The sequence below is a fragment of the Natator depressus genome, chromosome 20 (assembly GCF_965152275.1).
Source record: "Natator depressus isolate rNatDep1 chromosome 20, rNatDep2.hap1, whole genome shotgun sequence".
Taxonomy (NCBI): Eukaryota; Metazoa; Chordata; order Testudines; family Cheloniidae; genus Natator; species Natator depressus.
The window spans coordinates 23,914,679-23,936,563 of NC_134253.1; the positions used below are offsets into that span (position 1 = coordinate 23,914,679).

The 21,885-nt window shown below is 59.9% G+C and overlaps 1 protein-coding gene across 9 annotated transcripts in view; it reads right to left on the reverse strand.

Annotated features, from left to right (window-relative positions):
- The window catches only part of ELAVL3 (ELAV like RNA binding protein 3), a 49,811-nt gene that overhangs the window by 20,916 nt on the left and 7,010 nt on the right, over nucleotides 1-21,885 (reverse strand). The window lies entirely within an intron of this gene.

The following is a 21,885-nucleotide window of genomic DNA, read 5'->3' on the forward strand; positions in this document are numbered from 1 at the left end:
ACCTTGGCCAAAAATGGCACCGTTTAACCCAAGTGCATTAGCGACACAAGGCCTTTTCCTTCCAGCACACGAGCGTCCATCCCCACGTGGCATTCCCCAGGCGCAGGGCCTTTCAATTCACCCCCTACCTTAGTCCAAATTCACTTTCCGGGATAGACGAGGCTGGGTCTGCGTTAGAGGCCTTTGCCAGCATAGGGGGCCTGGCAAAGTGCCCCTAGCAGGGATGCTGCCAGGCTGGCATCGCTCACCCCAGCGCCCCCGAGTGAAATACGCTAGCCCGGCAAAAGCACAGATCGGCTGGTGTCACCGGCTCTGCCCTAGGGCTTTTGCCAGCTCGTCTGGGTCGGTCGGGGATGAGCTTTTCCACACTCCCGACTGACCAGCCGGGCTAGCAAAGCTCTCCCCTGGGCAGCCGGCCCAGGGCATGTCTGGGATACCTAGCAAATCGGACCCGCGAAGCCACACAGTTATACCCGGGCAAATTCTGTGCATCCACCGGGCCTCACACTCAACCCCCGCCCCACAGCTTAGGGCCCGAAGGAAGCCGCCAGGGGCTGGAGTGTTTGGCCAAGGTCACGCCTCCCCCAACAGCTGCAAAAAGCATCCCGAAGGACACTCCTCCGCCCCCGGCCTAGGATTTTGATTTGATCAGGAAGAAGCAACCACAGCGCCCCCTAGCGCCATGCAGGACCAACGGCGAGGGGAGAGCGCCCCTTACGGAGCCCTCGCCCCGCTCCCTGCAGCACAGCGCCCCCTAGCGCCACTCTGGGGCATTGGGCCAGCGTGGACTGCCAGGGGAGGGTGCCCCTGCTGAGTCCCCCATCCCACTGACTACAACACAGCGCCCCCTAGTGCTGACCTGGAGCACCGGGGCCAGCACTGGCTGCCGGGGGAGGGCAGCCCAATGGGTTACATCTGCTCTGAGCAGGATTTGGCCCATGGCAGATGGCAAAGCCTGCAGAGCACCCCCACACTGCCAACACCCTGCCTGCCACCGACCCCTCCACCCCCACCCTGCTGCGCTGAGTGGCCCCTGCAGCTGCTCTGGTGCGGCCGTCAGCTCCCTGTCGGGTTATTGATCCGTCCATCGATCTCGACATTATCCCCGGCCCCAGGCCAGACACCAAATCCGTCGGCGGTGAACTACCAGCCAAACCGCACCCGGCAAAGCTCCTCAGCCCCCTGCTGTCCCAGCCCTAGCCCCCCGGAGCAGACATCCCGCTGCCTTGGTGTGGAAGGCGGGAGATTTCTCTGGGGTTCCTATGCGTCCCCCCAGCACCCTGGGAACTGGAAGCCCCTCCGTGGCCCCCCTTGCACTGGGGGCTCATTCCCAGACCCTGTCGTGGGGCTGGGTTTGCGGGTCCCTCCTCCCCCCATGCCCGGATTGAGGCCGACCCAGACCTGTGCAAACCCACCTGGATGCTCTCCTCCCCCAAGGGCCTGGGCCCCAGGGAGTGTGGGGGGTCCCAAATGCAACCTCCCTCCACGTGTTTTTACCCATTGGATCCCCACTTCCCTCTCCGAGCTGAGATAGAACCCAGGAGTCCTGACTCCCAGCCCCGCCCCACACCTGGTGGACCCCACACTCCTTCTCCTGGCCTGCCCAGACCGAGCTGGATCATGTATTCTGCCCAGACGCCATGGGGGCAAAAGATCTATCTGGCGTTAAGATTAAACTCGATAAGTTTATGGAGGAGATGGTATGATGGGATAACATGATTTTGGTAATTAATTGATCTTTAAATATTAATGGTAAATAGGCCTAATGGCCTGTGATGGGATGTTAGATGGGGTGGGATCTGAGTTACTATAGAAAATTCTTTCCTGGGTGTCTGGCTGGTGAATCTTGCCCACGCGCTCAGAGTTTAGCTGATCGCCATATTTGGGGTCAGGAAGAAATTTTCCTCCAGGGCAGATTGGCAGAGGCCCTGGGGGTTTTTCACCTTCCTCTGCAGAATGGGGCACGGGTCACTTGCTGGAGGATTCTCTGCTCCTTGAAGTCTCTAAACCACGATTTGAGGACTTCAGTAGCTCAGACATAGGTGAGAGGTTTTTCGCAGGAGTGGGTGGGTGAGATTCTGTGGCCTGCGTGGCGCAGGAGGTCGGACTAGACGATCATAATGGTCCCTTCTGACCCTAGTATCTATGAATCTATGAGATTCATTCTGGTCACTCCAGCTTGGCCCGGGGGGGAGGCAGCGAGAGGGTGACGCTGACGTGACCTGGCTTGGTGGGCAGCCCCTGCACTCAGCCGGCCGGCCCTTCTCCGACTGCACCACGGTAACTCCTGAACACAGCCTCTGACCACAGGGCCTCTTCTCGGCACCTCTGGGCAGAGCCCCTGGGATTTGGGGTGGAAATCGGAAATCTAGAAGAGGCAAAATGGGGGATGCACGGAGCCCCTGGCATGGGGGAGAGTGGGGAACTCCGGTATGAGGGTGGAGACATTGGGGGGCACTCAGAGCCCCTGGCATGGGGGAGAGTGGGGAACCCCAGTGTGAGGGTGGGGACATTGGGGGGCACTCAGAGCCCCTGGCATGGGGGAGAGTGGGGAACCCCAGTGTGAGGGTGGAGACATTGGGGGGCACTCAGAGCCCCTGGCATGGGGGAGAGTGGGGGTCCCTGGTATAGAGGAGGCTTTGGGGGCAGGCAGAGCTCCTGCCATGGAGCCAATAGGAGTTGAGGAGCATAGAGAGCCCCACCTTCTAGCAGAGCTTGTAGCACCCACCAGCAGGGGGAGTCAGCAGAATTGCTCTGCATGGGCTGGATGGATGAGATCAGATAGAAGGTGTGTATGGGGATAGATAGACAGACAGACAGATAGATAGATAGATAGATGGGGTGTATGGGGATAGATAGATAGATAGGGTGTAAGGGGGGGGGTGTATGGGGATAGATAGATAGATAGATAGATAGATAGATAGATAGGGTGTAAGGGGAGGGGGGGTGTATGGGGATAGATAGATAGATAGATAGATAGATAGATAGATAGATAGGGTGTAAGGGGAGGGGGGGTGTATGGGGATAGATAGATAGATAGATAGATAGATAGATAGATAGATAGATAGATAGATAGATAGGGTGTAAGGGGAGGGGGGGTGTATGGGGATAGATAGATAGATAGATAGATAGGAGTGGCTGGGGACAGACAGATGGGCCGGGCTGGGGATGGAGGGATGGGGGAACGATAGACAGACAGGCCCAAGGAGGGAAGCAGCCCCCCTTTGGGGCCCTGCCATTGTCCCAGCCCCCCGGCCCCACCTGGCTTGGGCAGCTGTGTCTGCGGGCGGGCGGCGGGGCCATCCCCTGCCACAGCGCAGCCGGCCGCGGTGTCAGTTGCAGGCCGCGGCCCAGCTTAGCCGGGCTAAGCCCCTAATTAGGATGATCCCCCGGCTCCATCCGCCTTAACGCCACACAACGAGCTTAGCCCCCCCCCTCCTCCAGCAAACATATGTCACGGGGGCAGGGGGGCTGGACTGAGACACACACCCCAGGCCTGATCCCCCCCCCGGTCCCCTTTTCCACGTGACAGCCATCTGGCCCAGCCCGCGGGCCTCAGTTGCCACAGCAACCATCCTCTCAGCAACCACTTGGCAACGGAGACGCCATCCCCTAATCCAGTTTGGCCAGAGTGGGGATGGGGGGTCCTCTTGGCCCCCTGGCCCTCCAAATCCCTCCCGTGGATCATCACCCCTCAGAGAGACCGGTGGGGGGTCTGAAGGGTATCCCAAACCTTGCCCCATCTACTCACCCCTCTCCCCCTGCCATAGGCTCCCTACAAACCCCTATAGAAGGGATCAGCCCCTCCATCCGCTGCTATATGGCCCTGGGAGGGGTCTATAGGCGGGATGGAATTCCCTGTTCAATTCTATAGGGGGTCTCGAGATACAGAAGGGAACAAAGTCTCCACTCAGTTCTATGGGGGGTCTCTAAATACCCATGGAAAGGAGAGAAGCCTGTAATTCCATAGGTGGCCTGTAGACACCTACAGAAGGGATAGAAACCCTGATTCAGTTCAGTAAGGGAGAGTCTCTTCCTATAGTGGGAGAGAATCGTTGATTACCTTCTAAAGCACCTATAGAAAACGTTTTCGACCAGATCCTCCAGGTTTCGAGGGACCCTGCTCCTCTGCTAGGGAAGCCCCATGAAGTTCTATAGGGGTGTTTCCCATGAGGGTAAAATTCTATAGGTGCATTTTCAAGTGGGGAAAACACTGCCCGGCTCGGAGCAGCCTGCCCCACGGGACGCCCGGGAGCCCTGACCTGCCAGCCCCCGTGTGCCCGGCTCGGGGCAGCCTGCCCTGCGGAACGCCCAGGAGCCCTGACCTGCCAGCCACCGTGTGCCCGGCTCGGGGCAGCCTGCCCCGCGTGATGCCCGGGAGCCCTGACCTGCCAGTCCCCGTGTGCCCGGCTCGGGGCAGCCTTACCCGCGGGACGCCCGGGAGCCCTGACCTGCCAGCCCCCGTGTGCCCGGCTCGGGGCAGCCTGCCCCGCGTGATGCCCGGGAGCCCTGCCCTGCCAGTCCCCATGTGCCCGGCTCGGGGCAGTCTGCCCAGCTGGCTGTGGAGGAGCTGGGTGGGTGATCTGGTTCCAGCCGCGTCCTGCCTAGTTTCCAGAGGACGTCTGTGGCAATCAAACTGTCTCCGCAGAACATTTCACTTTCTACTCAGCAAACCCCAATGGGGAAGAAAATGTTTCCTCAGAATTTTTTCCCACTGGCTTTAATGCCAAAGCCAAATAACCCCAATCTCACTGCCACGCACCCACCACCATGACGGGCCTCGCACCAAATCGGAGCCCCATCGCACCGGGCGCTGCACAGACCCCTGACCAAGATCAGGGCCTCTGGGTGTTGAGTGATGCACAGGCCCAAAGGGAGAGCCAATCCTGGCCCAAAGGGCTCAGAGCCTTAATAGATAAGCCAGAAAAGGGGGGCAGGGGTGTTGTCATCCCCATGATACTGGTGGGGAAACTGAGGCACAAGAGCAAGTAAGTGGTGTTTTTAGAAGTATCACACAGCAAATCTGGGGCAGAAGTGAGAACAAAAACCATGCTTTAACCACTAGACCCCACTCCCCTCCCACGGCTGGGACTAGAACCCAGAAGTCCTGACTCCCAGCCCCTCTGCTCTAACCACTAGACCCCACTCCCCTCCCACAGCTGGGACTAGAACCCAGGAGTCCTGACTCCCAGCTCCTCTGCTCTACCCACTAGACCTCACTCGCCTCCCACAGCTGGGGCTCGATCTAGGCGTCCACAGTCTCCCTTCCTCTATGAGGCCCCCTCCCATTCCCAGGGCTGGGCCCAGAGCCCAGGTGTTCTAACCCTCGATCCCCTTTAAATGCCACAGCTGCAGTTTTGCCAACACCGGCAAAGTTTGGTGTTCCCCCCAGCTGCTCAAGTCATGGGGCTGACGAGGGAATCCCAGCTTTCACAGCCACCAAAACGCCCTGGCGGGTGTCGCGAGAGGTGTGACAACGTGCCCCCCACAGGCTCAGCACCCAGAGCGAAAACACCCCACATGGACTGAGGTTTTAAAAAAAAATCTTACTTTTTTTAAGATCATCTCAAGATTGTTTGTGGGGGGAAAAGCTGATATCCCCATTCCCCAGCTGGAGAAACTGCCCTGTGGCCGTGGCATGACAATCGCCAGACCGCCCTCCATCAAGGGCCATTTTAAAATCAAGTCCTTGTGCCCAGCCCCCCTCCCCCCCCCACGCTCTAACCACTAGACCACATTCCCCTCCCGGAGACCGAGCCAGAACCCAGGAGTCCTGGCTCCCAGCTCCCCCCACTGCTCTATCACTAGACCCCACTTCCCTCTGCTCCCAGTGCCGGGGATAGAACCCAGGAGTCCTGACCCCGGGCCTGTCCTCCCTCGCCCGTCTCCGCAGAGAAGCAAGCCATCCGTGGTATGATAATCCTCCATTGTGCGCCAGGCAGGCAGGAGAGAAAGGAGCGAAACGCCCCCTCCCCTTCCCCCCCACGCAGAGACAAACCCGGCACACACAATGCTGGCCCCGGGCCCTGCGGACAATGGGGCATTGAGCGCCCAGGCGACAGGAGGCACCGGGCTGCCAGCCACGGAGCGCTGCTATTCTCCCACACATCCGCCCCCCACCGCCCTGCTCCCCGCCGCCCCCCCATGTCAGGGGAGCTCTACGGCACAGGGAGACAATCAGCGAGAAAACGAGACGGGTCGGGTAGCCAAGCCAGCGTGTTAGTGATGTGGCCGGGGATCAGGGCGCCGGGGTTCCTGGAACTGCGGGGGGAGGGGGGCCTGGGGGTCATGGGGAGGCCTGGGAGCCAGGACACCTGGGTTCTGGTCCCCTGTCTGGAAGGGCACTGGCACCTAGTGGGGAGGGTACAGAGATAGCGAGCCAGGATGTCTGATTTCTAGCCCTTATGCTGAGCCCTAGGATAGTCCACTAGGATCAACCTCCTTCCCCCTGTTCAGATCTCCCCAGCTGCACCCACCACATGGCAGGCAGAATTAAAGGGTGCTATTGGCCCGCCGTATTATGATAGCAACTAGAGGCCCCAACCCAGACCAGGGCCGCATCGCGCCAGGCACTGCCTAGACCCCACCTGAGACCAGGGCCCCGTCGCGCCGGGCGCTGCCCAGACACACAGTCCCTGCCCTCAGTTGTTCACCCTCTCACTAGCACGGGGAAGGGTTAACTCCTGTTTGACTGAGGGGATCTCTGAGAGTTTGGGGGCAGATTCTCAGTGCTCTGACTCCCACCACAGGTGCAGGGCCTTGGATAACCTGACGCTGAGGCCACAGAACCTCTGCTGCAAAGCCAGGACTCAAACTCAGAGCACCTGCATCCCAGCCCAGTGTCTTAACCACTAGGCCCTCCTGCCTTTCAGACAGGCCCTCCTGAAACAGTCACGTGATCTGATGCCCCATTACACCCCCGAGCCCCACAGTGCCCAGAGGCACTGCCACGGACCGCTCCCGACTACCACCGCTGCCTTCTCGTTCCCAGGCAGCATCCCAGTGGCCCCGGAAACAGGCATCCCCATGCAGCCATTCTGCCTCTGCCCGTGTCCCCTGAGACCTTCGGCTGCCGGGCTCCAAGTATTTCAGTGCCGATGTTTGCGAGACGACTCCTCCACTGCTCCCAAAGCTTTTCTCTCTCCCCATGCCAGCCTGTGCAGCCCTCAGGCAACAGCCAGAGACTTTTCGGACCAGCATGATCCTCTAGCCTGACTTCCAGAGGCTCCCACCGCTGCTCCCAGCCCATATCTGGTGGGTGAGCGAGTCAGAATCTCAGTGCAGGAACAGCTGGGTGGCTTCTCTGGGCCACGCAATGCAGGAGGTCAGACTAAATGCTCAGAACGGTCCATTCTGGCTGTACCTCCCAGGGATCTCAGCATCTCTTTTAGCAAAAGATTCCCGGTTGGGATTTAAAGACCCCAAGCGATGCAAAAACTGTCCCATCCCACGGGCAGCTCCTCCGGGTTCATGCCCCTCGCTGGGCAAAACTGGCCCCATTGTTCCCAACCTAAATCCATCTCTCGTTTTGAAGCTGGATCCCGCTCGGCCAAGGGCTGTTGGGTTAAAGAGCCCATCAGATTCTCTCTCTTGCCTCCACGGTGGGGATAGACAGTCCACAAGCTAGCGCCTCCTGTTGGACAGAACGCTTGGCACAGAGGAGGTGCTGAGGGGGCTTCGATTTGCTAGCAGGCCTCTGGGCCCCCAGAGGTCCATTTCCCCAAGGTCCGTCAGGTCTGAGTGGGCCCCCCAGCTATCGGTCGCCTCCACTCCATGCTGGCATCTACGGAGCATCATCTATTTTAACACCAGAAGGGGCCATCTACCTTGTCCCACGGGCCCAAGAATTCGCCCTGTGCTGAGCCCAACCACTTGTGTTTGACTAAAGCAGCTGCCAGACAGGAATCCTCCATGGGGGAGTTTGTTCCCATGGCTAATCATGAGCAAGGCCAGCAAACGGATGGAAACCCGGCGTTTACCGGCAGAACAGGGCTTTTGCCAGTCCCCCGAGAGCTTTCGCAGCCGTACAATTGTGTCTACACTACAGCGTGCACCGGCTCAACTCTGTCAGTTACTGGCTTTTCACACGCCTACTCAACAGAGCGACGCCAGCAAAAATGTTAAAAGCACAGACCAACCCGCTGGTTTTCACCGTCAGGCGTTTCTTTCTCCAGCCCTTAGTGGATGAATAAAGGTCTAGAAAACGTGATCTATGCGGGAAGGTTGAAAAAATTGGGTTTGTCTAGTCTGGAGAGGAGAAGACTGAGAGGGAACATGAGAACAGTTTTCAAGTACATAAAAGGTTGTTACAAGGAGGCAGGAGAAGAATTGTTCCTCTTGACCTCTGCGGATAGGGCAGGAAGCAGTGGGCTTAAATTGCAGCAAGGGTGGTTTAGGATGGACATTAGGAAAAACGTCCTAACTGTCAGGGTGGTTACGCACTGGAATAAATTGCCCATGGAGGTTGTGGAATCTCCAACACTGGGGATTTTTAAGAGCAGGTAGACAAGCACCTGTCAGGGACGGTCTAGATCAGTGGTTCTCAGCCAGGGATCCAGAGCCCCCTGGGGGGCCGTGAGCTGGTTTCAGGGAGTCCACTAAGCCGGACCAGTGTTAGACTTGCTGGGGCCCAGAGCAGAAAGCCGAAGTCCAACTGCATGGGGTTGAAGCCTGGGGCCCTGAGCCCTGACATCTGGGGCTGAAGCAGAAGCCGGAACAACTTAGCTTCAGGGGGCCCCCTGTGACGTGGGGCCCTGGGCTATTGCCCTGCTTGCTACGCCTTAACCCCCAGCTTTCTACCCCTTAACGCCGGCCCTGGAACCAGTTACTGTGGCAGAGGTGGGCCGTGGAGTTTTTATAGCACGTCGGGCAGGCCTCACAAAGGGAAAGGTTGAGAACCCCTGTTCTAGATAATACTTAGTCCTTCCTTGAGTGCCAGGGCCTGGACTAGGTGACCCCTCGAGGTCCCTTCCAGTCCTCAGATCCGATGATTTTTGTCGTTCTTCTCTGCACCCTCTCTGGTTTTTCCCGCAGCCTTTTTAATATGAGCCCACCAGCACTAGCCAGATGGACCATCTTTGTTGGGGGGTGGAAATACCAAGAAACCCACCATAGTAACACTTCACTTCAAAAAGGGGAACCACACAAAAATGAGGCTAGTTAAGTGGAAATTCAAAGGAACAGTCACAAGAGTGAAATGCCTGCAAGCTGCATGGAAACTTTTAAAAAACACCATAATAGAGGCTCAAAGTATATTTATACCCCAAATGTTAAGAAAACAGTAAGAGGACCAAACAAATGCCACCATGGCTAAACAACAGAGTAAAAGAGGCGATTAGAGACAAAAAGACATCCTTTAAAATCGGAAGTCAAGTCCTACTGAGGAAGATAAAAAGCAACATAAACTCTGGCAAGTCAAGTGTAAAAGTATAAATACGCAGGCCAAGAAAGAATTTGAAGAGCAGCTAGCAAACGACACAAAACCGAACAGTGACGAAATTACGGTTTTTTAAGTACATCAGAAGCAGGAAGCCAAACAACCAGCGGGGCCACTGGACGATCGAGGTGCTAAAGGAGCACTCAAGGAAGACAAGGCCATTGTGGAGAAGCTAAGTGAATTCTTTGCATCAGTCTTCACAGCTAAGGATGCGAGGCAGATTCCCACGCCTGAGCCAGTCTTTTCAGGTGACAAATCTGAGGAGCTGTCCCAGATTGAGGTGTCAGTAGAGGAGGTTTGGGAACAAACTGATAAACTGAACAGTAATAAGTCACCAGGCTCAGGTGGGATTCACCTGAGCGTTCTGGAGGAACTCAAATATGAAATTGCAGAACTACTGTGGCATGTAACCTATCGCTTCAACCAGCCTCCGGACCGTATGACTTGTGGGTAGCTAATGTGACACCGACTTTTAAAAAAGATTCCAGAGGTGATCCTGGCAATTACAGGCCAGTGAGCTGAACTTCAGTACCGGGCAAATTGATAAAGAACAGAATTATCAGACACACAGAGAAACACAATACACGGGGGAAGAGTCTACATGACTTTTGCAAAGGGAAATCACGCTTCACCAATCTATTACAATGCTTTGAGGGGGTCAGTTAGCCTGTGGACAAGGGGAATCCAGTGGATATAGTGTACTTGGACTTTCAGAAAGCCTTTGACAAGGTCCCTCGCCAAAGGCTCTAAAGCAAAATAAGCAGTCATGGGATAAGAGGGAAGGCTCTCTCACGGATCAGTAGCTGGTTAAAAGATCAGAAACAGAAGGGTAGGAATAAATGGTCAGTTTTCAGAATGGAGAGCAGTAAAGAGCAGGGTCCCCTAAGGACCTGCCGTGGGACCAGTGCTGTTCAAAGTATTCGTAAATGATCTGGAGAAGGGAGTAAACAGGGAGGTGTCCAGGTTTGCAGCTGATACAAAATTATTCAAGACAGATAAGTCCAAAGCTGACTGCGAAGAGCTACAAAGGGATCTCACAAAACTGGGTGACCAGGCAACAAAATGGCAGATGAAATTCAATGTTGATAAACGCAAAGTAATGTATCTCGCAAAACATAAGCCCGACGATACATCCAAAATGATGGGGGCTAATTTAGCTGTTACCACTCAAGCGAGATCTGGGAGTCTTTGTGGAGAGTTCTCTGAAAACATCCACTCAATGTGCAGCGGCCGTCAAAAAAGCGAACAGAATGTTAGGAACCATTCAGAAAGGGACAGATAATAAGACAGAAAATATCATAACGCCTCAAAATAAATCCATGGTACGCCCACACCCTGAATACTCGTGCTGTTCTGGCTGTCCCATTTCAACAAAGATATGTTCGAACTGGAAAAAATACAGAGAAGGGCAACAAAAATGATTAAAGGGATGGAACAGCTTCTGTGTGAGGAGAGATTGAAAAGACTGGGCCCCTGCTCGTCTTAGAAAAGAGACAACTCGGGGGCTAGGATAGAGGGCTCCACAATGACGAATGGTGTGGAGGAAGTGAATACGGAAGTGTTATTTGCCCCTTCATGTAACACAAGAACCAGGGGTCACCCGATGAAATTAACGGGCAGCAGGTTTACAAGAAAGACAAGGAAGTTCTTCTTCACACAATGCCCAGTCAACCTGCGGAACTCACTGCCAGGGGATGTGGTAAAGGCCAAACGTATAATGGAGTTAAAAAAGAATTTGATAAATTCCCGAAGCACAGGTCCACCAATGGCTATTAGCCAAGAGGATCAGGGATGTATTCCCGAGCTCTGGGTGTCCCTAAACTGGACGACAGGGGACGGATCATGTGCTAATTGCCCTGTTCTGTTCACTCACATCTGGTACCGGCCATTGTCAGAAGACAGGATACACTGGACCATTGGTCTGCCCCAGTGTGGCCTTTCTTATGTTCTTTAACTGGACGCAGTGTCACTCTAACCCATGCTTCATACAGAGGGAAAATCACCCCTACTCACTGCCCCCTGTTTCGACGTGGTTCTTGAGTACAGAACATTACAGAGCCCCCGGCGCACTGTTGGCTCTGGTCGTCTTGCTATCAGCCCCGCCTCAATAATTACTTCCACACCATCCCGACCGTCAGAGGCCCATGGTGCTGTGGTACCCGGAGACTGGAAGCGCTCGGAAGTCTGGCTCTAAGGACTTCAGGTCCTCACCAAAAAGGGCAGGTGTTTCTGGACCCAGTTAACCCTGCCAAAGCCCTCTGCTTCCATCCAGTCCCCAGGGCTGCCCCCTCAATGGGGTTCACCAGAAAGCCCCAGCTCCCGGAGTCATGGGATTCTTTGGGACCCTCAGCTTCCGACTGAAAACAAAACCCAACGTCGGTTTCTAGCCCTCATGGACAAAGGCCAAAAAATGCGACCTCCCCATGGCTCCAAAGCCAGAAGACAAATAAAGCTCCCACCATGGGTTTTTTTTCAAAATCTCAGGATATTTTTAAGCTGCTCCTGCGCTTTTCAATGGCTTGGGGTTGAAATGTAGAAACACTCCTGCATTTGGAAGTCCGGACGGGGCCTCGGCTGTTTCCCCTGGGACAAAGTTCGCATATAACAGCCTGACGTGGCATTTGGGGATGTGCAAAAACTCTTCCCTTGATTGGCTTTACACCAGTGGCACTTGACCTGGGAAAACTGAGGAAGAGAAAGGGCAACTGACTCCCTCAAAATCACATAGGCTTGTGGGGAGGCTCTGAGAGCAGAACCCAGGAGTCCTGACTCCCAGCCACATCCTGCTCTAACCCATGAGACCCCACGCCCTCCTCTAATCACTGGACCATGCTTTTGTTCCAACACAGCATGTCAAGCCGTTTCAGTGACCGATGCACTAGCCCAGCTATTGTCCCAATTAAAAGAGCTCTCGCCACTCAAAAAGAGCCAGCTCCAAATCGATTAACCACAGGTGCCGATTAGAACATTCATTGCAACAGTGTCTCACGCTTCTGCGCATTCAGGACGCGCATCACCCAGGGGCACAGAGCTAGCATCCTGCATCCTCACAGCCCAGCCGGCGCAGACAAAATGAACCCTGGTGCTGCTGGAATCTGGTTTGCTACGCACAGACTCCCTGAGAATCGTACCGTCCCCAAAGCCTCCTAGACTCCTGCTTTCTCGCCCAGCAGGACCGATCGTTCTGCTCACACCCCATAAGAGCTCACCAGAGAGTGTGCCACGCCCACGGGAAACAACAGTTATAGCAGTGCTGCTGTATTGCCCCTTTCAGCCACAGATCTCAAAGCACTTCGCAAAGGCGGTCCTGAGCTGAGATGGGGGCCCAGCATCGTGCCAGGTGCTGCACGGACCCCAACCCAGATCAGGATCCCATGCTGGGGGGGGCCGGGGTGCTCCGCACAGAGTCTGACCAAGATCAGGGCCCCATTGTTCTGGGCACTGCCCAGACCCCAACCAAGATTGAGTCCGAGCCCCCCCCCCCCCCCCCGCAATTGTGCCAGACCCAACCCAGATCAGGCTCCCATCATGCTGGGCACTGCCCTAACCCAGATCAGGGATAGAACCCAGGAGTCCTGACTCCCAGGCCCTCCCCCTCCCCCGCTCTAACTGCTAGGCCTCCCCACCCCTCCCAGAGCAGAAGATAGAACCCAGGATTCCTGGCTCCCAGAATGTGATGGCCAGGCCCTGGGTCCCAGCAGCCCAGGTGCTGGGGAGGGGGTCAGGATACAGGGCAAGTGGGTGCCCGTCCCAGCCAGGGTGTCACGCCACCAGTCACTGGTGCGGCACACCACCCCACAAGAACCCGCCCGGCTGGGGGGGCCGGGCTTGCTGCCTCCAGGCCAGAATTGGAGGGCTTTTCATCCCGGGGGGAGGGCTTTTCATCCCGGGGGGGTGGAATGTCAGGAATTGCCCTGTTTCCTCACAGTCCCCCACCCCACCCCCCACCCCCAGGCTGCTGCTCTGCACCCTCAGTCCCCCCCCCACAACGGTCCTGCAGCCTCCTACTGCAGGGTGCTGCCAATCTGCCCCCCAGAGCATCCTCCCCCTGCCCCCTGTTGCTGGATGTGCCCTGCCTGTATCCCCCTGAGCTCTTCCCCCTCCAGCCCCACCTTTGCATAGCCAAGACCCCTGCAAGGAAAGAGCCGCCAGCCTGGCCCATCCCCACCAGAGGGAGAAGCTGCCGCCTGCAGGGGACACCCTAGAGCTCTCAGCCCCTCGCCCTGCCACAAAGGGGTACTTGGGGGTCCAGTGGGTGGGCAGAGGTGGGGGCTGGGAGCCAGGACTCCTGGGTTCTGTTAGAAGCTCTGGCAGGCGAATGTTCCCCCAGGCGGTGCCAGGGGAGGGGAGCGGGCATCTCTTGCTGCCGACTGATCCTCCCCAGAACCGTAGCCGGGTTGGGGGGGAGGGCAAATCTCCCAGCTGCGGGTCGCCCCGGGCAACGTGACGAAGGGCCAGGAGCCACACGGGATGCACCCGCGTTGGGCTTGTTTACAGCATGGAACCGCCCTGGGCGCAGGGGCTCGACACCAGTCCCCTTCCAGGGCTGGGGCTAGAACCCAGGAGACCTGGCTCCCAGCACCCCCTGCTCTAACCACCAGACCTCACTCCCCTCCCAGAGCCGGGACTAGAACACAGGACACTGGGTTCTGGCTCCCAGCCTGGGCCTCTGCAGCTCTGCAAGCCCAAGCCCCAGGGGCAGCTGGGTAATTGCACCTGCCTCTGGGGAGCAGCCCAGGGTCTGTCTGGTTCCATCAGCCTTGAGGAAGAACCTCCCTTAGGCTGAGCCCAGCCCTGGCTGTGTGGGCCATTGTGGGGGGAGGGTGAGGGGGGGTTCAGGGAATCTGCCCTGCCCCCAGCCTCAGCGGCATCCTAGGAGAGTCAGGTGCCCACAGATCCCTCATGCAGGGCCCCAGGCCTGGGGGGAAGGCACCGAGACTCACTTGATGCCCAGGGGCAGGGATGGCACACCGGGAGCTAGGGGGCAGGTAGCTCCTCAGGAGGGGTCTGGCGCATTCTGGCCCCCAGGGCACTGCACAGCTGCAGTGGGGGGCACAGCGTTTGGAGCCCAGCCCCCACCCCAGAGCAGATTAGGGTGCAAGGCCCTGGGGCGGGCAGAGCAGGGCGGGAGAACGGTGCCAGCCAAGCCCATGGAGGGGGAATGAACGCACGCGCAGACGGGCTGGGCCCAGTAGTTAGACCTCTGCCCTGTGAGCCCTGGGCTCAGTTCCCTGCTCTTAGACCAGAGCCATGAAGGTATTTAGGCTCCTACCTTCCAATAGAAAGGCCTTAGCCACTCCGTGCCTCAGTTTCCCCATCTGTACAATGGGAATAACAGCCCCGCCTCATGGGGGTGGGGGTGAGGATAAAGATTGGGAGGTGCCTTATTATGGGGGAGTCAGATACTACGACAAGAGGTGCTTATCTAACCCCCACCCTCACCCCCACCCCGCGAGGCAAGGCAGGGCTATTCTCCCCAGTGTACAGACGGGAAACTGAGGCCCAGAGAACCCAGGAGCCCTGCCTTCTTGTTCTAGCCCACTAGACCCCACTCACCTCCCAGAGTTGGGGGGAGAACCCAGGAGTCCTGGATCCCTAATGACCACAAAGGGAACCAGTAACCCCACGTCCTACGCACTACTCATGACACAAGTCCTCCATGCTCACCCCACCCTGGGCTCCCCGCATCTCCGCCGGCGCCTCTCACTCCCAGCCCGCAGCCCCCTGCTCCCCACCACACATGCTCACATCCTGCTGCAGGAACTCATTACATTTGAGCTCTGGGGGTCCAGAGAGGGGTCCCATGGGGCTGGGGGGGGCACTGAGGACCCTGAGCCCAAAGCCAAGTGGGCTCTGTGCAGAAGGGACCTCAGAGCCCTGAGCCTGGGGAGGGGGGCCTGGCTCCGGGCAGCAGCAGGCCAGCTGGGCATGGAGGGGGCAGGGCAGCCTGACCGGCACAGATCCCCCCCCCCCACCCCAATCGCTCTAGGAAGGGATAAAGGTGCAAAGAACAAAGGGTGACACCCAGCCGGGAGCATCGGACAATAACATCCCCCCAGGGCCCAGAGCTGCAGCTGGGGATAGAACCCAGGAGTCCTGACTCCCAGCCCCCCACCCACACCCCGCTCTACCCACTCCCCTCCCAGCACCTGGGCCGGTAGCAGGTGCCCTGGCTGAGCCCTGCAGGGAACTGGCCAGGGACTGAAATGGGGCAGGGCTGAGGAAGGCCAGGTGCTGATGCGGGGGTGGGGTTCAGCCAGGACTCCTGGGTCCTTCCAGGGCAGGTGGGGATGGGGGGCGTCAGGCAGGACTCCTGGGTACCATGGCAGCAGCAGGGACTCACCACCGGGCCTGTGCCACATGGGATCCCCCACCCTCACCCCAAGGATCTGGGGTGCAGGGCCCCGTCCCCCCAGAGAGCGAGGCCTCCCCAAGCAGGGTGGGTGGGGCTCTCGGCTCATCACTGGAGGGCAGCCCCAGGCACCCCACCATCTCCACATGGGGCAGGGCAGGGAGGGGGTGCCTGCTTGGCAGCCATTTTCTGGGGGCTCAAAGCACTGCCCAGGGACTGGCAGCCCAAGGGGAAGGAGAGAGATGAGACTGGGAGGGCGGGGTCCAGGCTGGAGACACCCCTGGGGGAGAAGGATGTACCACCCCCAGCCCTCTGATTGCAACCCACCAGCCCCTCCAGGGACAGCAACCCACCAGCCTCCCAATACATCACACCAGCCCCCCAGGAATAGCAACCCACCAGCCCCCCAGTGCAACCCACCAGCCCCCCAATATATCACACCAGCCCCCCAATGAAACACACCAGCCCCCCAGGAACAGCAACACACCAGCCCCACAGTGCAACACCCCAGCCCCCGAGTACATCACACCAGCCCCCCAATATATCTCACACACCCCAGGAACAGCATCACACCAGCCCCTCCCCAGAGCAACACACCAGCCCCCCAATACAACACATCAGCCCCCCAGGAAGAGCAACACACTAGCCCCCCAGGAAGAGCAACCCACCAGCCCCCAATACCTCACACCAGCCCCCCAGGAATAGCAACACACCAGCCCCCCAGTGCAACACACCAGCCTCCCAGTACATCATACGAGCCCCCAATACATCACACACACCCCAGGAACAGCATCACACCAGCCCCTCCCCAGAACAACACACCAGCCCCCCAATACCTCACACCAGCCCCCAGCACATCACACCCCCTCACGAACAGCAAGACACCAGCCCCCCCCAGTGCAACACACGAGCCCCCCAGGAATAGCAACACACCAGCCCCCCAGTGCAACACACCAGCCCCCTCCCATTTCCATCCCCTCTGCACAAAGCCCCAGGCCCATCCCCAGCTCTTCGCCGTGTGTGCACGGAGGGGGACAGGGCAGGCAACGTGGGGGGGTCCCTGCTCCAAAGGCAGAGGATGTGGCAGAGCACCCCCCCCGCCCCAGCCAACTCTGGCTCTTCCCCAGCTTCTCCCTCCCCTTCACATGCCTTTGTCAGCTCGCCAAACTGCTCCCCCCTCCACGTGGGAGGGGGAGGAAATGGGGCTCCCCCTCCCCCACGGCTAAGCCACCTGCACTGTGACTTTAAGAAACACAAACTCAGCTGCTGCACCCCCCCCCATGCACACACACATCCCCCCCTGCTGCATTGCTGCCCCCCCAGCCCCCTTCCCTGCACCCCCCCATGCACACACACATCCCCCCCTGCTGCATTGCTGCCCCCCCAGCCCCCTTCCCTGCACCCCCCCATGCACACACACATCCCCCCCGCTGCACTGCTGCCCCCCAGCCCCCTTCCCTGCACCCCCCCATGCACACACACATCCCCCCTGCTGCATTGCTCCCCCAACCCCCTTCCCTGCACCCCCCCATGCACACACACATCCCCCCCTGCTGCATTGCTGCCCTCCAGCCCCATTCCCTGCACCCCCCCACGCACACACACATCCCCCCCTGCTGCATTGCTCCCCCCCAACCCCCTTCCCTGCACCCCCCTGCACACACACATCCCCCCCTGCTGCACTGCTGCCCCCCAGCCCCCTTCCCTGCACCCCCCCATGCACACACACATCCCCCCCTGCTGCATTGCTGCCCTCCAGCCCCCTTCCCTGCACCCCCCTGCACATACACATCCCCTCCCTGCTGCACTGCTGCCCCCATCCCCCTTCCCTGCACCCCCCCATGCACACACACATCCCCCCTGCTGCATTGCTGCCCCCAACCCCTTCCCTGCACCCCCCCTGCACACACACATCCCTCCCTGCTGCACTGCTGCCCCCCACCCCCTTCCCTGCACCCCCCATGCACACACACATCCCCCCCTGCTGCACTGCTGCCCCCCCAGCCCCCTTCCCTGCACCCCCCCTGCACACACACATCCCCCCCTGCTGCATTGCTGCCCCCCACCCCCTTCCCTGCACCCCCCCTGCACACACACATCCCCCCTGCTGCACTGCTGCCCCCCCAGCCCCCTTCCCTGCACCCCCCTGCACACACACATCCCCCCTGCTGCACTGCTGCCCCCAGCCCCCTTTCCTGCACCCCCCATGCACACACACATCCCCCCCTGCTGCACTGCTGCCCCCCAGCCCCCTTCCCTGCACCCCCCCATGCACACACACATCCCCTCCCTGCTGCACTGCTGCCCCCATCCCCCTTCCCTGCACCCCCCCATGCACACACACATCCCCCCTGCTGCATTGCTGCCCCCAGCCCCTTTCCCTGCACCCCCCCTGCACACACACATCCCCCCTGCTGCATTGCTGCCCCCCAGCCCCCTTCCCTGCACCCCCCATGCACACACACATCCCCCTGCTGCACTGCTGCCCCCCAGCCCCCTTCCCTGCACCCCCCATGCACACACACATCCCCCCCGCTGCACTGCTGCCCCCCAACCCCCTTCCCTGCACCCCCCCATGCACACACACATCCCCCCCTGCTGCATTGCTGCCCCCCCAGCCCCCTTCCCTGCACCCCCCATGCACACACACATCCCCCTGCTGCACTGCTGCCCCCCAGCCCCCTTCCCTGCACCCCCCATGCACACACACATCCCCCCCTGCTGCACTGCTGCCCCCCCAGCCCCCTTCCCTGCACCCCCCTGCACACACACATCCCCCCTGCTGCACTGCTGCCCCCAGCCCCCTTTCCTGCACCCCCCATGCACACACACATCCCCCTGCTGCACTGCTGCCCCCCAGCCCCCTTCCCTGCACCCCCCATGCACACACACATCCCCCCCTGCTGCACTGCTGCCCCCCAACCCCCTTCCCTGCACCCCCCCATGCACACACACATCCCCCCCGCTGCATTGCTGCCCCTCAGCCCCTTTCCCTGCACCCCCCCTGCACACACACATCCCCCCCACTGCATTGCTGCCCCCCGCCCTTCCCTGCATCCCCCCTGCACACACACATCCCCCCCTGCTGCATTGCTGCCCCCCAGCCCCCTTCCCTGCACCCCCCATGCACACACACATCCCCCCCTGCTGCACTGCTGCCCCCCAACCCCCTTCCCTGCACCCCCCCATGCACACACACATCCCCCCCGCTGCATTGCTGCCCCTCAGCCCCTTTCCCTGCACCCCCCCTGCACACACACATCCCCCCCGCTGCATTGCTGCCCCCAGCCCCTTCCCTGCATCCCCCCCTGCACACACACATCCCCCCCTGCTGCACTGCTGCCCCCCCAGCCCCCTTCCCTGCACCCCCTCTGCACACACACATCGCCCCCTGCTGCACTGCTGCCCCCCAGCCCCCTTCCCTGCACCCCCCCTGCACACACACATCCCCCCCTGCTGCACTGCTGCCCCCCCAGCCCCCTTCCCTGCACCCCCCCTGCACACACACATCCCCTCCCTGCTGCATTGCTCCCCCCAACCCCCTTCCCTGCACCCCCCTGCACACACACATCCCCCCCGCTGCACTGCTGCCCCCCAACCCCCTTCCCTGCACCCCCCCTGCACACACACATTCCCTCCCTGCTGCACTGCTGCCCCCCAGCCCCCTTCCCTCCACCCCCCATGCACACACACATCCCCCCCTGCTGCACTGCTGCCCCCCCAACCCCCTTCCCTGCACCCCCCATGCACACACACATCCCCCCCTGCTGAACTGCTGCCCCCCAGCCCCCTTCCCTGCACCCCCCATGCACACACACATCCCCCCCTGATGCATTGCTGCCCCAACCCCCTTCCCTGCACCCCCCCTGCACACACACATCCCCCCCTGCTGCATTTCTGCCCCCTAGCCCCCTTCCCTGCACCCCCCCTGCACACACACATCCCCTCCCTGCTGCACTGCTGCCCCCGCCCCCTTCCCTGCACCCCCCCATGCACACACACATCCTCCCCCTGCTGCACTGCTGCCCCCCCGCCCCCTTCCCTGCACCCCCCATGCACACACACATCCCCCCCTGATGCATTGCTGCCCCCAACCCCCTTCCCTGCACCCCCCTGCACACACACATCCCCCCCTGCTGCATTTCTGCCCCCTAGCCCCCTTCCCTGCACCCCCCCTGCACACACACATCCCCTCCCTGCTGCACTGCTGCCCCCCGCCCCCTTCCCTGCACCCCCCCATGCACACACACATCCCCTCCCTGCTGCATTTCTGCCCCCCCAGCCCCCTTCCCTGCAGCCCCCCCATGACACAAAAAGCACCGCTAACAGGAACGGAGAGAGGGGGGCAGCTTCCATTGGGGGCTCCCCAGAGATTGCCCACCCCCCCTTTCTCCTCCCCCCATGGCATGTTCCACTGGGGACTCCCCGAATTCCTCCATCCCGCCCCCCACCTCCACCCCGGCCCCCCACTGCTCTGTCCAGACCGGGCTGTGGCCCATGAGGGGCCCCCAAAATCCACCCCTCCTCCCTCTGCGACACCTCCCTTTCCACCCCCAGCTCCCCTTTGTCTGCACACCCCGCCCCCCGGCGTTAAATCCTCCCAGGGGGATGTTCGAGGGGACAGCAAATTACTGGGCCCCAAGGAGCCTCGGAATCGCTGCAAGGTCAAAATGGCTTTTGTCGCTCCGGAAAAGTGTCTCTCTGTTGGAGGAGGGGCTCTCAAACCGACCTTGAATTCAAAATGTGTGGGGGGGGTTACAATGATCTTAACGCGTGCGGGGACCGGCGCCAGTGGGAAGCGGTTTGCGCCGAGCCCCCCACCCCGGCTCGGGCCTACACCCTCGCTGGCTCGGCAGGATCTTCAAAGAAACCGGGGGCGGGGGGGGCGGTTTGTGGCCGTTGAAATGAGCGAGGGAGAGACTGAGGACAAGGGCAACGCCGGGAGTGGCCGGGGGGGGGGATCAAGGTGGGGGGGGACACGGTCGGGTCAGAACATTATCCGGCTTGGATGGTTTAGACACGACTCCTACTCCTGGACCAGGCCCGGCCTAGACTCGCTGACCCGTCCCAGCCTACGGCTCTAGGGTACAGTGACCAGATGCCCCGATTGTATAGGGACAGTCCCGATTTTTGGGGGCTTTTTCTTGTCTAGGCACCGATTACCCCCCACCCCCTGTCGTGTCCGATCACCCTATTCTAGGGGGTCACGTGCAAGTCTGCGGGGCGGGTGGCGGGGGGGGAAAGTGCAGCATAGAGATCTGTGAAAAGTCAGGGGAGGCAAACCAAGTGGGGGCCCCTTTGCCCCATAGCACATGAGGCCCCTGGTGTGGAGGGGGGAGGTTGAAACAATCTAAAATTAAACGGGGGGGGGGTTGATGTTAAATTAGGTAGACAGAGGCCTGGCTTGCAGAGCGAGCCACGCAACTGCAAACACAAGATGGGGGGGTGTCCTAGGAGGGTGGTTCAAATCTGCAATTCAGCTGGGGGGGGGAAGGGGGGATGGTTTTTAAAAGGCTCCTAAATTAGCTGGCAAGCCGGAGGCGGGGGAATTGAGACCCGGGGCTGCGCCTGGCACCGCCAGCCCGCCCGTGTGGGGCGCAGGAGAGCGGCTGGGTTTTAAATGACCTCGCGAGGGAGAGACACTGGATTGGGAAAAAACCCAGGATTTACAATTTGCAAATGCAAAAGCTGAGTGTGGGGGGGGGAGCTTGTCCGTGACCAAGCCCCCATCCCCCAAAGCCAGCCCGCTGTCAGTTCCCATTGTCAGAGCCGGGCTGGCTTCTCCTCCTGCAGAGCCTGAGATGGGGGGGCGGGGGGGAGCTGCTGTCTCAGCACCCAGAGAAAGGCAATTCCGCAGGAGCTGCTCTCCTGGCACGCACAAAAATGTATCCAGCTCTGAAGGATTGTGTGTCTGTCTCTCCCTGCGCGTCTCCGCAGCGCCCAGCGGCTGGCACGACGCGGGGGCCCCATCTCGGGCGGGGTCTGGGCAGTGCCCAGCACAATGCGGGGGCCCCATCTCGGGCGGGGTCTGGGCAGCGCCTGGCACAATGGGGGGCCCATCTCGGGGTGGGGTGTGGGCAGCACCTGGCACAATGGG